General features: G+C 38.2%; 1 long non-coding RNA gene across 1 annotated transcript; it reads right to left on the reverse strand.

The window, feature by feature from the left end:
* Positions 1 to 1,918: 1,918 nt before the first annotated feature.
* Positions 1,919 to 16,350, reverse strand: LOC119715825 (uncharacterized). Its single transcript, XR_005263249.2, has 5 exons — positions 16,270 to 16,350; positions 12,973 to 13,124; positions 12,343 to 12,411; positions 12,033 to 12,117; positions 1,919 to 6,076 (listed from the first exon to the last, which is right to left on the reverse strand). It is a non-coding gene; the product is annotated as an uncharacterized lncRNA (long non-coding RNA).
* Positions 16,351 to 16,560: the final 210 nt, after the last annotated feature.

Genomic DNA, 16,560 nt, shown 5'->3' on the forward strand with positions numbered 1-16,560 from the left:
AAAAATTTTAAAAACAAAAAGAAAAGATGTGGGTATCTGCTCATTAATGGTTTCTAACTGTATTAATTACTGAGGCTAAAGTGCTTACTAAAAGTGCTTATTGGAAATCTTTCCCGAACTGGACTACTCTTAATTCAAGTAAACATCATGATTACCAAAGGCACTGCAATTAGAGTGTAGGAGGCACCGCGTTGCAATATCAAAGGCTAATTAAAACTGTTCCTGAGTATTGTTTGGCCTCTATCGTTCCATTAACACCTTGTAAGTGCTTAAGCACATGATGAACTTCAGTCCTATTTTTAATCAGAAAATATTTGCATTTGCAATGGTACAGATGTTAGCCAAGAGAAATCTTGAGTGGTCCCATAGAACCAGCCTTGAAACACATTAAAAGTAATCAGGGAACAATTGTGCACAACCTCACTGTAAATTCACCAAGATCGATTGGGATTTCATGGTCTGGCCTTCTGTACCTGAATGTTCTGTATTCTCCTTTTCCTCTATCAGGGGAAGATCAGCAAGATACTAGGATAAATTAGATTAGTTCTCTGCCTCTGTAGCACACACATTTATAAAGTTTTTGGGCCTCAGGGCAAAGGAAATATTTGTTACAGCAAACTGTTTTTATCATCAGCTTAGAGTATTCATTGTGAAAAATATTTGTCATTATGTAGAAACCAACAAAGACTTTGAAATGAAACAAGCAGTTGTTCTCTTGAAGTTTTATTTTTTTTAGCAGTCACAGCTATAACTGAAAACACTGGTCTTATTTTTAATGTCTTTACTGCAAATAATAATCCCCGTGTCATTTCTGCATTTTAGTATTTTGGGACCTTGGTTTCAGAACCTTGTGTCTTGGAATATATTTACTTTGAGAACTGGTTTAGACTGGTCTGAAGGGGACTGGTTGATTTTTCTCAAGAAGAGATGTTTCAAGTCTTTTAAACAGTTTGTCCATTTCTTGTGCACAGTCATTATCAAAACAATCCAACAGAGTGTGCTCATGTACTGTGATAGCTGAAGCTGTGTATAGTTAAAGCATGTTTGGTGTTGTGTGTGGGTTTTTTTTGTGTTTTTTTTTTTTTTTTTTTCATCTCTAGTTCTTCCACCTCATTAAGTAATTATCTGTGGAAGCTCCATTCCCTGTCAAGTTTTACAATGACATATAATATCTGTAGAAGAAACAAGCATCGTCTTACATAATTAAACAGAGGAAAAGAGGGAATTCTAGATGAGAACAGTGGGACTAAACATTCTTGCAGAAAATCAGGATTTAACAGCAGTAGTACAGGGACACACCAAGCTTCTTCTGTGTTAGTGGCAGTCTTGAACTATGCCCTGGTGGTTAACTCCACGGCCAGCTTGGACATGGCACTGGATTTGTAGGGAAGTGTTCTGGCAGGAGGCTGGAGGAAGACTGAGCTGAAATGGGTTCTTCTGCTGGGGCAATCTTGCAAAAAGCTTCTGCTGGATAAATGTTGTGATGTTCAGACGTGTGGAAGTTGTAGCCTTATTTATTTATTTTTTTCCCAATGAAAACTCTATTTGCACAAATGTGGGATGGATTCCCAAATATCACAAACAATATTGAGCATTGGAAATGAAAAACACAAAAATTGGGTGCAAATGTATAGCTTCCTAATGCTAGGTTGCTAAATAGTGGCATTAGCTGTCTTTCAGTTTTGAATGGCCATGAGCTCGAAGTGATTATTCTATCTGTGCTATACATGGAGGCAGGATGTAGAAAGCAAGGACTGAAGCATCCATTACCACCTGGAACCTCCTTTGCTGAGATGGCTCTGTCCCTGCTGGTATAGCTACAGCTACTCTTCTGCTTGTAAGGGACTATTTCTAAGCTCTTGTTTAAATACCCATCATTCTTAATGATGGAGAGGGAAAAAAAAAAAAAAAAGACTACTCAGTTGCAAATGTCTTTTATTAGAAAAGATAAAGGCACAGCTGAGACTATGATTTCAATGCCAAGTTTTAACACACACACATGAACACATTTCCAACTTCCAGAGCAGGACCTTCACCATCTCCAAGCCTGTGTTTCATGTAACGTGTGAAACAGCTAAGCAAACTATTTACATGTGGAATTTTAAATTCCCAGATTGCATTTATTCCTCAGCAATAGAATATTCATTTTCTTTCTTAGCTCAAAATTGATAGAAACATTTTTTTGTAGCTCATTCTGCTTGGGACTCCCAGCTGAAAAAAGCACAAAGCATTCCCAGCTGCACAAAGAAATTTTTGCTCGTGTCCAGTGCTGTAATCTTTGCAATTATAGTACTATAAGTCATGTTATGGTAAACTATCATTTTCCAACAAAAGCTTTCTTTGTATCATTCACACTCCTCTAGTCCAGGCAAAAGGGAAAAAGGAAATATCATGCTTCATGTGCATTAATGTTCATTTTTAACACTTATTGAAGAAACAAAAAAAATATGAGTACTGTTTGTCTGTGAAAAAGATCACTTGACATAAACTTTTGATCTCCAACTGTTCGAGAAATAAAAAGCACTGAAGAATTAAAAGGGCTAGCTATTAATGCCACACGCCCAGTTCTACGATTATAGTTTCTTAGGGCACTCTGAGATACCAGTAGGGTGAAGCAGACAAGGTCTGTTGAAGTCTGATCTTTAGAGGCAGGGTGTAACTGTTAAATGCTAACAGGATTTTTTTAGTACTATAGGGGCAGCTGGTCCATAGCTGTGCTTTGTTGCAATGCAGCAGGGATGAACACAGCTTCAAAATGAACCAGATGTAGCTGTGCAGTTCTGTCACACAATAGAGAAGAGCTGACTTTATGGATTAATACAGATACGAAGCAGAAAATGTTGTTAACATTCCCTTATTCCTCTTAATGAATCTTTTTCGGATAAAGTAGGAGCAATTTCACACCATTAAAAAATCCCATTCCGTTTATAGAAACACTTCAAAATTCTGTCATGGAAATTTGTTCTTTGAGTGAAAAATCATAAAATAAAGATTTGCTCAATATAGGCAGCAGCATGGCGTGTTTTGATGCAATGTCTCACACATCTGGATCCACTAGGCCTGAATATTTCATACAGGAAAATGCAGACACAGCTATCTGAAAGCCACCATTACACAGCAGGGTTGAGGGATGCTTTAGCAGTAAGGTCACAGAACTAGGACTTTCGTTGCTTCTTTTTCTGAAGGGAAATAGTGTGAAATTACAACTCGGAACAGCATTGTTGGCACTGTTGGATGCCATGTTAATTCACATTTCTTAGCCCACAGCAAATGCAAGGGCTTAGATGAATCCAAAGTGCATGCAACAGCTCAGAGAGATGATTTTGTGAAGAGCTCTCACACAGTTACCCCTTGAGGGAAATAATTTATCCTATGCCTCAAAGCCCCTACACTGAAACAAAGGTATTATTGTAGCTCTGAAGGTTTTCAGCAGATAAAGATAATTACTGGTTCAAATTAGCTGTAATATCATCACTGTCATTAGTATGTAATGATGGCAACTTAGTTACCTAGATGAGCGGTCTACTTCATGGTACCACAGCTGCACTGTTTAATAAAACCACATCTCAGAGTTATTGAGTCCTGAGAGCTGAAAATGTAATCCCCATATCTCCCCAGCTGGTGGCTGCCCAGTTCTGCCTAAAGCCTAGGCAGGTCCACTTTGTCTCACCTGAAGAATACCCAAAGAGCTAAAGTGTTCTTGCAAGAGTTCATGTACCGAGATCCTGCCGTTACTCTCCTGCAAAAGGATTAAAGAGGTTTCTCTCTCTCTCTTCTCTAGCAAAATGCTTGCAGCATCCTGGAACCTCACAGGCACACATCAAGTGGAGCTCAGTGCCGAGGATAAACCTGCTCTTTCTTTCTCTTCCACAGTCATGATCTTTCTTCTCTGCTCTAGGTTTTAGGCCTCTTTTCTAGATTTCAATTTGGTTGTGCTGAGCAGTTTATGATAATTGAAAGTGATGCTCAAAACTTTAAAAAATGTATTTTGGTGCAAAGGCTCGTGATCTTGCAAGATCTTATAACCTGTTATGGTTAATTTTGACATCCATTGGCATTAAAAACAAATTCTTGCTATAAATGTTGCCATTCTGCATCAATTATCATCAAATATCTTTAGATGTTCCTTGCTATAAAAAGACCCGTACCATGCTTGGTATAGTACTAGCATAAATATAGATGCAGAAAAATTAAATTCTGTGGACATTGAAAGATTTCAGCAAAGTTCATTTGAGAATTCCTCAACTTCCCCATATTAACATGATTGGAAGAATGTAGTGGATCAGTGACATCCCTCAACTTGTGAGAATTCATTTTCTGCTCAGCATGGCTTCTAATTCATCTCACACTTAAAATGCTCAATGATTTGAAATGTTTTGTTGTTTGTGTAGCTTTAGATACCTTTGAAAAGCAGGCCACCTAGAAAGTGCCCATTGCCTCCCTTAAGAAATAAACAGTTCAAAACCCAAAAGGCACTGCAAATGGCCCATGACTTCTGAGAACGTAGGCCTTTCACTGTTACATTTCACTGAAGTCTCATTCTCAGTGATGAGGAAATTTGCCCACATTTTGAACTAAGGATTAAAAACTGTACAGCAGCTGATTCGCTAGAAGAGCAAATGCTGTCCTGTACTTATACACACATTTAGAGATGAAATTAAAATAAGCAAAATCCATGAAGCACAATTTCCTGTGATTCCTGTGTGGCTTCCCTGACAAATCAGCAAATGCCAGGTTCACACACTCTGGTGTTTAGTTTCCCTAACTGTCCTTTTTCATCTTTCTGACTTCTGTACTTCAGCTTGTGCAGTCTCAACGAAGAGGAAAAAAGTGTATACCAGTAACATTCACTTTGTCCATTCCACTTTTTGTAAGTGGAAGCCTCTTCTGTTCAGCAGCCAGACAGGGAGCAAGCTGGCATGTTATCGTTGCTGTCACTGCTGCCAAATAAGAATTGAAAAAGTCTCAGCTGCAACAGGTTATGTCTCAAGGATCGGTTTGTAATGCAGGCTGCTAACCTGTCTGATTTATGAAGCGGCTGCAGCATTCAAGAGCAGATCCTGTCAGACACATTCATCTGGCAATATTGAGGGGGAAGAAATGAAAGAAAGAAAAAATAAATAAATAAAAGAGCATATTATGCCCTTCAGGGCAACAATCAAGGAAAGAACTCTCCAGTTTCTCACCGGAAACAGCAATGATGCTAGGGCAAGAAATGGCATTTGCCTTCATGGGCCTCACAAATTACAGCTCATATTTAGACATCTGGGGTAATTGTTTCCAAAATTAAAATGCTCAAAATAGTAGTTGTTTGACTGAAATCAGCTCTTTCTTCATTATTTCACTCAATACTGGTGCTATGTCGGATATTCTTAGTTCAAATGCTGAGAGATTTCAGTTCCTGCTAAAATGTTCAAAAGCTATTACCACCAGGATTCATTTTCAGGCAAATTTTAAGCAAAATATGGTATGAAGATGACAATATTAACAAGAGTTTGTAGCTACAAAGGATGGATAGGATACAGCAAAATGCAAGAGAGGAACTAATTTTCCTACTGAAGCTCAAATAAAACTGAGCTGAAATAAGGGAACTGAGGTCTGCAAAGAGCTAAGCAAGAACGGAGGAAGTATCTCTGTGCCTGCTGGACCATGAAAATATATTGAAGGGCAATGATTACTCCCTGAGTAATCAGACATCAGTAATTTAGACAGGCAGTCTGAACTGGTAATAATTATTGATTAGAAATTTCAGTCTGATTAATCAGTAATCAGCAAGACTTTGGAAATCATAAAACATACAACATCTTTTATCTGATTGTATTAAAAATTAGATCAAATTCTCTGAGTGCCGCAGACATTTCCTTCTGTGTGAATTGAACAGAAAAGTTCTACTTGAAATGAGATAAACCAAAAAGCTTTTTAATTTCAATTTCCTTTTGCAAGGGCTTGTTGCCAAAAAGATCTTCTCGCTAGTTCTCAGTCGTCGGTGGGCAATTTGTTCCCGGCTCTTCTATCTTCTGTGGAAGGAATCTTCATGCCAGCTGCTTCCCTACCCAGTTTTAATTCTTCCCCATTTCTGTGAAAAGAAAGAAAGAAAGAAGAAGAAGGAAAAACAGTGAGAAATGCTTCTTTCCCATCCAAAGCCTCATATAATTCTCCGAGGCACAGAGAAGCCACGTGTTCAGGATATGCCACCACATTAGAAGAGGCAGATACAGTCTCTCCCAGTGTAGCTGCTTGTATCTTTTCCATGACTGAATTATGCACATGTGGGTTTGTATAAATAGAAGAGAGCCAGAGTGGAGAAATAACCTCTTATTTCACGCTTTTCCAAAATGTGGGACTCAGAATGCATAAATACCATGAGCTCTTGCTGCTGCCCGCGTTAGTATCTCTGCCCGCAAAGTGAAGTGTTTGAGCAGGTGGCTGGCAGCTGGTCTTGCCAGAACTGTGGCCCAAACTTACTGCTCGTGTTGGAGATCTAGCAGGGTTACTGAGACAGGTCTTTGTTTGTGATGATGAGTACAGAAATAGTACCATACCAGTTTCATGGGATATTGAAAAAAATACTCCCACCAGATACAGAGAGTTTTTTTCACCAGCAGCCCTTGAAAAAAGGCAGCAGTAGGGTCATTGAATAGACACCATGTTGTCCTCCAAGTCTTGGACATATGGCACTGCTGTGCCAGCAGTTCGGGTAGATGTTGCCTCCCAAACTCAGCTGGCATGTGCTTGTGAATGTTCACAAAAACTGCAAGGCTACACCGAAACCTATGAGCTCAGCTCCAGGGCTGTATGGCTAACAGGTCTCACTGAGGACAGTGATCATAAAAGCCTGGCCAACGCCATCATCAGTCTATGGCAATTGTAACTGTATCAAAACATTTTAGCAGAAATTCATAAAAAGTATATATAGAGAAGGCATTCCAGCCTTACTTTGGAAATCTGAAGGAGCAGAAAAATAATCAATGGTTACATGTGATAGCATAGCCTGCAGCATTCCTTGGATCCTGGCTTCCTCCCATCCTGCTCTGAAAAACACTCATTTGCTCTTCAGCACCTCAGAATGTGATCCAGCTGCTTGGGTCCAGGGTAAACACTGAGTGTAGTTCCCTAGATGGCTTAACTTACCTTCCCAAATCAATGTGGATAAAATTGCATTGAGTCAGAGTTGGCCAGGGCTGGGACTGCCCTGTTTCCACCCCCATGGGGAACCACCAGTCCTGTGCCCTGAAACCAGGCAGGGCTCTCCTTGCTCTGTGCAGACTTTCCAAACTGCCTTGTAAGTCTTGGCCTCCAGCAATATGCACACTTGCTGGGATGGTACACACCGTGAATCATATGCTTTTTGCTATAAAACTGCTGCTTTGGTGAGCTGGAGCACACCTCTCATATTATGTTAGATATTCTGAATGAAATGCACGCACATAAATTATTGCACCTTTGGGATGAAGAAGCATCAGATGGAACCCAGAGGAGATCCAAAGCCAAGTCCTTTGTAGAGGGAGTATGGCCAGATGACTCCATAAGGGGCACAGCCATACGCAGCACTTCTTCTTAAGCCCAGTAACACTTATTAAAGTGGATTCATTAATTTAGCATCATGGACATAGCCATAAAGTCTTGGGACCTACTCTTTACTGGGCTTCAGATGTTTCATTCAGCAGGTGGGCAGACCACAGCAGCATGTCCTACATGAGCAGTCAGCTAAGACACACTGAGATCCTTGTCACTGTAAGCATCTGGCAGGAGGAGATAAAATGCCAGCTGCTCCTCTCCAGTGCCTGCAGAAATATACCTCCTTGCAGCAAGAGGGAATGCTGCAGATGAAGATACATGGCCCAGGCTGCACAAGACAAGGACAGAAAGTACAATTCCAATTTAAATGCTTCTTAGGAACTCTGTTCTGTATTTGGTCAACAGGCAGACTTCTTCAGCTGGTGAGTAACAAGCTATGTCTGAGCAATGCATAAGCAGTTCTAAATAGCTGTGTAGCTTTGCTCTCAATTTCCAATTGTTATCCAATTCTGCAGCTCAAACTTGATATCTGTTTTCTACCTTCCCTGGTGCAGATGGTTTCTGAACTCTGAACCCGTGTTTGCTCCGACAGAGCGAATGCCTGTGGTTTTGAGTTCATGCTCAAATGCCAGGCACAAATCTCTAATCACATTAAATCCTGTTACTCTCTCTGCAGAGAAAGTCAGCAACACATTCAAAGGCCCTCCTTTTGTCTAGCAGCATTGCTCTGCCCACAGTGTCATCAATAACAGCATTAAAGCCCATTTATATGCACAGCTGGACACTCTGAAAAATAGGGTCTAATAGTCAACAGAGGAGCACTTCAATCATTTAACACTGTTAGCTATTAGAGCCTGTCAATTTTTTTAAGCCATAAAACCACCTTTCCTGTGGTCAAACCTCATCTTTTTACTGTGTTGTGGGCGAAAGAGAGAGGTGTGTGTGTGTTTTTTTCCTAACGTGTAGGCAGAGTCTGATTTTCTGAGGCTGTGAATCATTACTGACACAGGTGGCAAGTATAGGTAGTCAAGACCATTGTTTGTCTATAGAATAAAATAGTGCAGTTGGAAGAGACCTACACAGATCATCTCATCCAACTGCCTGACAGCTTCAGGGCTAAAAGCATATCATCAAGGGCATTGTCCAGATGCCTCTTGAACTGGAAAATAAATAAATAAATAAATAAATAAATAAGTGATAGAAGTCTAATTAAAAAATATATATATATATGGAAAAAAAAAAAAAAGAAAAGAATCAAGGAAGAAAACAACCATCCAGTGATGTTAAGAAATACGTAAATGTGCACTTTGAGCCTCACTGTCTTTGTGTTGCTCTGGCATTCAAAGGTCGCAGTCAGAGCTAGACTCTCAACCACTCTGCAGAAGGACACGTTTTTTGCAAATCTTAAACTCAGTGTGTTTTGAGGAATCAGAATATGCCAGCCTGCTGAAAACCATGCTTACATAGCAGTCTGCTAGGACTGTGCATTCACAATAGATCAAAATTTCTAACATGTGCAACTAGCAGATAACGTGGGACCGAGCCAGGTTGTGCCCAAACATTATCAGACAGGTAAATGACGAAGAAATTTCTAGTGTTTTTTTTGGTAAATGTAGAGTTTTCACTATAATGATTGTATTCAGTAGCAGGAATATGTAAATATTTTATATAAAGATATATTTTACACAATGTTACATTTCTCCAACTAAAAACAAGCTCTTAATAAATTAATACACAGACAGGTAGATAACACTGAGCAATGCAGGCATGAAATGCAGTCAGAAACTATTTTTCATCTGTAATCTGCCAGTATACAGCACATGAACACTGTAAAGACATCTCTTCAGACAACTTCTAAATGCTTCCAACCACAGTAAAAAAAAAGTTATCTTTAGAGAGCTAGCAAATGTAAAGCCAATCTAGTCTGTAAAGGTTTCTGATGGCATTAGGAGACTATATCCGTTGGCAGGCAGCTGTTTGTAGCTGTGCCAGCTTGACCAAATCACAGGCTGTCACTTACCTGTGCTTAAAGCATGCAGCTTAGCGTGGGGAACTGGAAATAACGATCCCCATTTGTTAATATTTTACAGCCACTTCAAACACATATAAATGACTGTTTGAGTTGCAAGGTAGAAGAGAAACAGGCTCAGATTCTGTCTTACAAATAAAATATCTAATGTTTCAGATTTTTACATTCTTGCAACTTTATTATATATGTGGAGATTTTGTTGCCTGTTAAACTAGAAATTGGCTCCATATGTGTGATAGATGGTACATTTCTAAGAAAGAATTTGGCAGAAAAAAATGTATTTACTTTAAATATAGTATTGTCATAACAGCTTGGAATATTATCATTTGTTGTATATATTATTTTAACAACATATACTCAATGTATAAATACTAGATTGTATTTCATAGTTTTAGTTGTTACAACTTTTTATCATCTTGTCAGAAAAGGAGTCTAACAAGTTAAACGGTATAATAAAAATTTAATCCATATGTAAAACTTCTATACAATAAAATCCAATAACTTTTATACACTAAAAGTACTCTGCTTTGCTTCAGTTAGTTTTCTTTCTCTTAATTGCCTTCCTCATACATTTTTTTCTTTCTTATGCAGTTCCAGAAAGTTACAATAAAGAAGGAATTTAGCATTTATTTTAAAGTCAGATTTCAACTTTATATTCTAACATAATAAAAGAGAATTTTACAGTACTTAAGATTTTGTAATACTCAGTTATACTTTGATGGCTAAGCCCCCTCCCCCAACCTGTCACAGACACAAATAATGAGAGGTTCCCATGGTGATTTTCACTGGAATCATATGTAATCTCTAATTTCTACAAGAAGATATTAAATATTTGCCAAGAGAGACTGGGTAGCTGATTTTCTAATTGTGCTGCCTTTTGTAAAGAAAGAAGTATAATTCTACCATTCTTTCTATTCAAAAGTACAATTCCACTGTTTTAAATTAAACAAGATGTTATTTTATTACAAAAAAGAGCACAAAAATCTGTAGTAAAGAAAAGAATCTGGAAGTGATGGTGGTCAGCAGATCAGACGACTTTACGTGTGATATAATAAGAAACAAAACACATTTCCAAATATTTTGTCATACAACACCTTGAATTTCTCTATACTATTTGCTTTCAAAACTTTCCTCCTCCCAATGACATTTCAGTGAATTCGGCAAGAGTTTTGTCCCCAGTTTCTGTTAGGATGTGATTTTGAGCACTGGCAAAAACTGGGACCTTCTGATTCACCCCTGTAAAAAACTGTAGTTGCCCTGAAATCAAGGTTAATTTATATCAGCTGACATCCTGAGCAGCCGTGGTCATTCTTCACATTGACAATTTACTGGGATTTTGGGCAGCAAAGGGGAAAATAAAGTGTCAAGTATAGGCAGCCAGGATAAACAGTAAACAAGAGTCAAATATTTGAAGTGCAGTCATGAAAACAGGAGAAAGTGTCTTCCTTGCACAATGCTGCAACCAAGAACAAGAAGAAAAATTCAGAAAATACAGATTAAAAAAAAAAAAAAAAAGAGGAAAAATAAAATAACCTGACAAATTTTGAAGGATATGGAAAACAGTAAACTGATGTCTATTCACCTCATGGTTTTAAAATTCTTACATTCTTTTGGTAAGTAAGGAGATTAGAAAGCATATTCTAAGAAAATATTGAGGCTCTAACTCTTATTTTATGACTTCAGAGATTCTTTTCTCTTCCAGTACTTGTGAGTGATGTCCCATCTCCCTTGAAGTCCAGGGCAAACTACCTACTGAGGTCAAGAAATCACATCATGTAGGATTTAAAACAGTCATCTGCAGAACTGTTGGGAAACCTGTGTCTGAAACCTTTTAACTTGATATAGAAAAGTATCTATGATAAATATATTCCTTTGCCTTCATGTAAACTGCTCTCCTGATTGAAATCGCTCTGATTTATTTCAGTGACCTCACACATACATAGACTTTAAACATTTTTTCTTTCAATAGCACCATGAATCTAGACTAGCACACTGTATATGCATTCCTACGTGGTTCAGCTTATGCAGGCCATACAGAAGACTGTAGTCTTAAAACAGGCTTCAACTAAAACTTTACTGACTTCATCAAATTTCCTGTGGAATGACATGATTCACCAATTATAAAACTCTATGGCTAGGACTAGATTAATACCCAATGTGATTGACAAGCCTGACTGTCTCACAAACTCCACTATTTTATTTTATTATTTTATTTTATTTTATTTTATTTTATTTTATTTTATTTTATTTTATTTTATTTTATTTTATTTTATTTTATTTTATTTTATTTTATTTTATTTTATTTTATTTTATTTTATTTTATTTTTTTCAGCAGGGCTCATGTCAGAGGACCCTCAGGTGAGGGGTTAGTGCTTGTGTTGCAGCTCACATTGGGATGGCATAGCCTCAGGATTATGTAACAGTGGTTGTGTGAACAGTGCCAAGGGTGTGGTTGACAGGAGATGGATGGATGGTCATCCCATACCTTTAATCTGACATCCTGGGTAAGTTCCTGAGATGGTCAGTTTTTCCCAGTGTCATCCCAGTGTCTGTGTGCTCCCACCTTCATCCTAAAAAGATAAATCCCAATATTTGGCTTCCTTTTCATGGGCTCTAATGCATAACAACTTTTGCTGTTTTTCCTCAGAGTACAAAACACATTGGGGTAGCTTTATTTCCTGTGGTCCTCCCACCGAACAAAACAGACGTTTTGAGAGATGTTCCATGAGAAGGACACACTGAATATTTATGTTGCCTATAGTTGCCAGGGGTCTGTGAAGGACATATGTACTTACTGCTCTGCTTGATTTGTCCTGATTATGACAGCCTGCAGGAAGCAAGCACCAAGACACAGTTGAATTTGCCTGCATAGGACAGAAACAGACAGTATAATGCCTTTGCTTCCAAAATGAAAAAGTGTGCCTCAGGCCTGACAGCTACTTCACACCGTGAGAGAGTAGCAGGTACGGCCTTGCCTCTCTCTCATTTGTCTGGCCGTGCTCCTTCAGCTGACAAAGCACTGCTCTGATGGCTGCCCAGGCAGCCTCCATGCTGGCACCCAAGAAGCACAGCTGCAGAGACTGTGAAGAGCTCATTCCCTGCAAATACCACCCAGATAGGCTAAAACCAATTATGGCTGATGGGCATTAATGCACTTTAACATGAAAGAAGCTTTACTGGTGTAAGATTACATAACGCGCAATATATGCCCAAACACATGTCCACCGAACTGTCATGATGGATTTCAATTTAAGCAAAAGCCTGCGGTTGTTTGAATTAAGTAATAACTTTTTTTTTTTTTTTTTTTTTTTTTTTTTTTTTTTTTTTTTTTTCAAGAAAGAAAGACAGAGAAAGAAAGAAAGAAACACAGGGAAAGAAAGAAAAAGAAACACAAAGAATGCCAAACAGACAGAGCTGACACAGACCTTTTTCATGGTACACGCCCGATAAATTTTATCGGTGTTGCAGAATTCACTCTGGTTTTTACTGTTATCTAAGATAACACAGCTGACCCAAGTATCTCAGGCATTTTCTTTGCTGTGGCCTGGGAAATGTGCACAGCATAACATTCAAGATCCTGTTATTAAAATAAATAAATAAAAAAAAGTAGTATTACTACATGTAAAATGTTGCATTTAAGATGAAGACAATTCCAACCTAATACTAGGAAATTCCTTCAAGTAAATCACCCTGAATTTAGTAAAAGCAATAGAAAATTTATGATCATTAGCAGTTCACCAAATTGTAGAAGAAAATATTCCTTTTAATTAGGGTCTTAGATGCTGCAATGTAAAAATGCATACTCTATAGTAAATAAGACAGGTAAGGTTGAAAAAAAAAAAAAAGGAATCTATATACATATAAATATTGAAAGACCTAGGTTCTCAGTAGCTTTCATTATCAATTCCCATGTTATATGAGCTTCTGCTGTACTAAGCTGCAGAATGCTAATGGTAATTGTCATTATCCAGTTGCTGGATTCAACACTAAAGATGTCTAGTGGATTAAAAGATTTATCTCTGACAAACAACTGAAGGGTCATGGGTGGTCCTGAACGTTGTTAACTGGAATAAAGTCCCTGTCATTCTTATTTCCCCATTTTTTTTTTAAATAAATAATTTATTTGTCAATTAACCTCTTCCAGTCCAATCCTAGATGGAAGTACTGCTGTATGCTGTTACTATTGACACATTGTGGTATGCTGTTGGTCAAATCCAGATTTTTGCCTTATATTTAATTGTATATCTTGCTAAAAGCACAAATGTAACAACTAGCCTGCTTTCCGGTTGAGAAAGTTTATTCATATGGTCATAAGTGTGCTATGCCACTACCCTCCAACACCAAAAAGCAGCCCTGTTAGCACAGGCAAAGTTAAAAATAAAGACCTTGTGTGTAATTAAAACCATGAATTATGTCATCAGAGAGCTTTTGAGGTGACCCTTGCTTTATGGCTGAAGGAACACAGGGCAAATGCACCTTTGCGTGGCTATCAGATGTAGGCACCTGAAGTAAGAAAGAGGACAGCAATGCCTTTTACCTCAGCCTTGTATATATTTAAAAACAAACAAACAAACAAACAAACCAAACCAAAACAAAACAAACAAAAAAAAAAACACACAAAAAAACAACAGAATAAGTATTTCTTAATTCAGATTTATGTGATATTCCCTCATCAGAAAAACTTTATATATATGAATTATTTAAAACTTGATGGCATTATGAAGGGAGGTAACACTCTGTGGTCTCCATTCCTATTCCTACCCTAGATGTGCTGGAGAAAGGAGCACTCCATTGTTCAGTCCTCCAAAGACAAGAGCAATTGTTTATTGTGAATTATGTGTTAGTGTGAAATATGGTGGTAAGTTAATTTCCAGTGGTAAGTTAATTTCCAGTGACAGTGGGTCTGTGAACTGCAGGATTACCTAATCTGATCAATGGGAGTCTTACTGGTCTAAGACTGAACAAAGAACAGAATCCTGTTTCCCTCTTGGGGTGTGCAACCATGAGACATCAGTGGTTCTCATCACGTTTGTGAGAGGCACATGTGCCTTCCTCAGTAGGGGTGCCATGTGGAGATCACCCCAGAAAGCAGGGAGTCTTAGGGCAGGAGTAATGCTGCATTGCTCCCCTCTTATTTATCACCAGAAAGCTGCAATTCTTCCTCCTCCTTTCCCCAGCATGTTTGAAACCACTCTATTCTTCTGGGACAGGGTTGATATCCTGACACTTTCTGTCTACCCTTTAATGGGGAAGGGTTATACAGACTTTCAAAGATTTTGCACTTATTACTGTTTATGTCCCCCAAATGACAAATGAGCACCCTGGAACTGCAGTGTCACGGTAGGAAGTTGCACAGATCTGTCACCCTCTGTGCCATGGGGAGGCTTATTATGGTCACTGGAAACACCTTTGTGTTTGCGACAACACTGAATGCAATTGAGAAATTGGTTTTTCACCTCAAAAAGTAATTGGGAAGTGCTAGTGTAGTTACTGCAACCCTGATCTCTACTACAGGAATGCTCTCAAGTGTCACCCTTTCCACAGGGTTCCAAAATGCATTTCAGCCCACTTGTAATGAGCATTTGCTGCTTGTTCTAGGCTGTGTTTCATATTGTGCAGTAATTTTTGACAGTATGAAGGTACAAAGCAGCAGAAACTTGGCTGGTCTCCTGAACTGATCCTCTGATCTGACAGATCTTTCTATCTATTGATTTCAGTTAGAGTACTTGTTTTCATTTTGTCTCCTTTCTAAAGTCTCTACAGATCTTACTTGCCAAATATAAATGTGACATCCTAAGTGATTGGGGCTGAAAAGATTTTGTAAAATACATTTTCCATTTAAAAAATGATATACTATAGCTTATTAAAAGATACTACATTACTACGGGAGAGCAATGAGTCTCTTTCCTTAAAGACATGATTTTAAACAGAAGAGAGAAGGTAATGACGCTGCTTTTGAGGTATAACAAAAGAGGCACCTTTAGATTTTAAGCCAGGTTCTCTATTAATGTAAATCAGAACGATTCCAGGGAGGATAGTAGAATTCTGCAGATTTATGCCTGTAAGGATCTGTCGCACAGTGGTGAGTGACTGAAGAGACAGCCATCTCTCAGCAAAAAGAAAACATGAGGATCACAAAGCATCTAATATGTATTCAAGAGGGGTTGCTAAAAAGTAAAAGGGTAATAACATATGTCCTGTGCTGGAAGCAAGGAAGAATGATGCAAGCGAAAGAGAGAGAGGAGGATGAAAAAGATTACAGTCAATCAGAAGTTGCAGAGTAAAGATGATAAGGGCAGCAAAAAGTCAAGCTGGGCTGAAGCCAGATGAATGATACAACAAGAATAAGAATGTAACCTGCTTATAAAGCTGGGGAAGATGTTTTGCATAGAAACAATGTTCTTTTTGGAACATTTTACTTCCATAAAGTTTTTCAAGTTAAGAACAATTAGAAAATACTTCATGGAACTGAAGTTTTGTAGGTTTTCCCTAGTTAGAATTCTGGAACATTTTACATTTCATATTATACCTAACTCAATATGTACTTTATGTATGAAATCCAAGGGAAGACACACACACAAAAATAATTAAATGAAGTAAGAAATGGGAAAACAAACAAACAAACAAACAAAAAAAAGAATCAGTCCTTAACATGGAGTGATGACCTTCAGACAAGGAGATATTAGTAACATTATGTGTATTGTAGAATTTATTCTTTTTACCTGCTAGTTTTGCCGAAATCACTAGGAATAAGCATATTGGCAGAAAAAGTGAGTTACTTCAGTGAGCACACGGTCCAACCTGAAGGGAGAAAATAAATACCAGGTTGGACCTAAAATGCCCCAGAATTACATAGACTACACATCAGTATAGAAGCCCTGGGCCAAAGTGACATGATTTATCTCACACTTGGAGAATGAGCCTATGCAGTTCCTAATGTCAGACCATTGCTGACACCAAAATGAACGCAAGACTTAGCAAAATTAGTCATTGTATCTGTTACCATTTTCTCA

The sequence above is a fragment of the Anas platyrhynchos genome, chromosome 1 (genome assembly GCF_047663525.1).
Source record: "Anas platyrhynchos isolate ZD024472 breed Pekin duck chromosome 1, IASCAAS_PekinDuck_T2T, whole genome shotgun sequence".
NCBI lineage: Eukaryota > Metazoa > Chordata > Aves > Anseriformes > Anatidae > Anas > Anas platyrhynchos.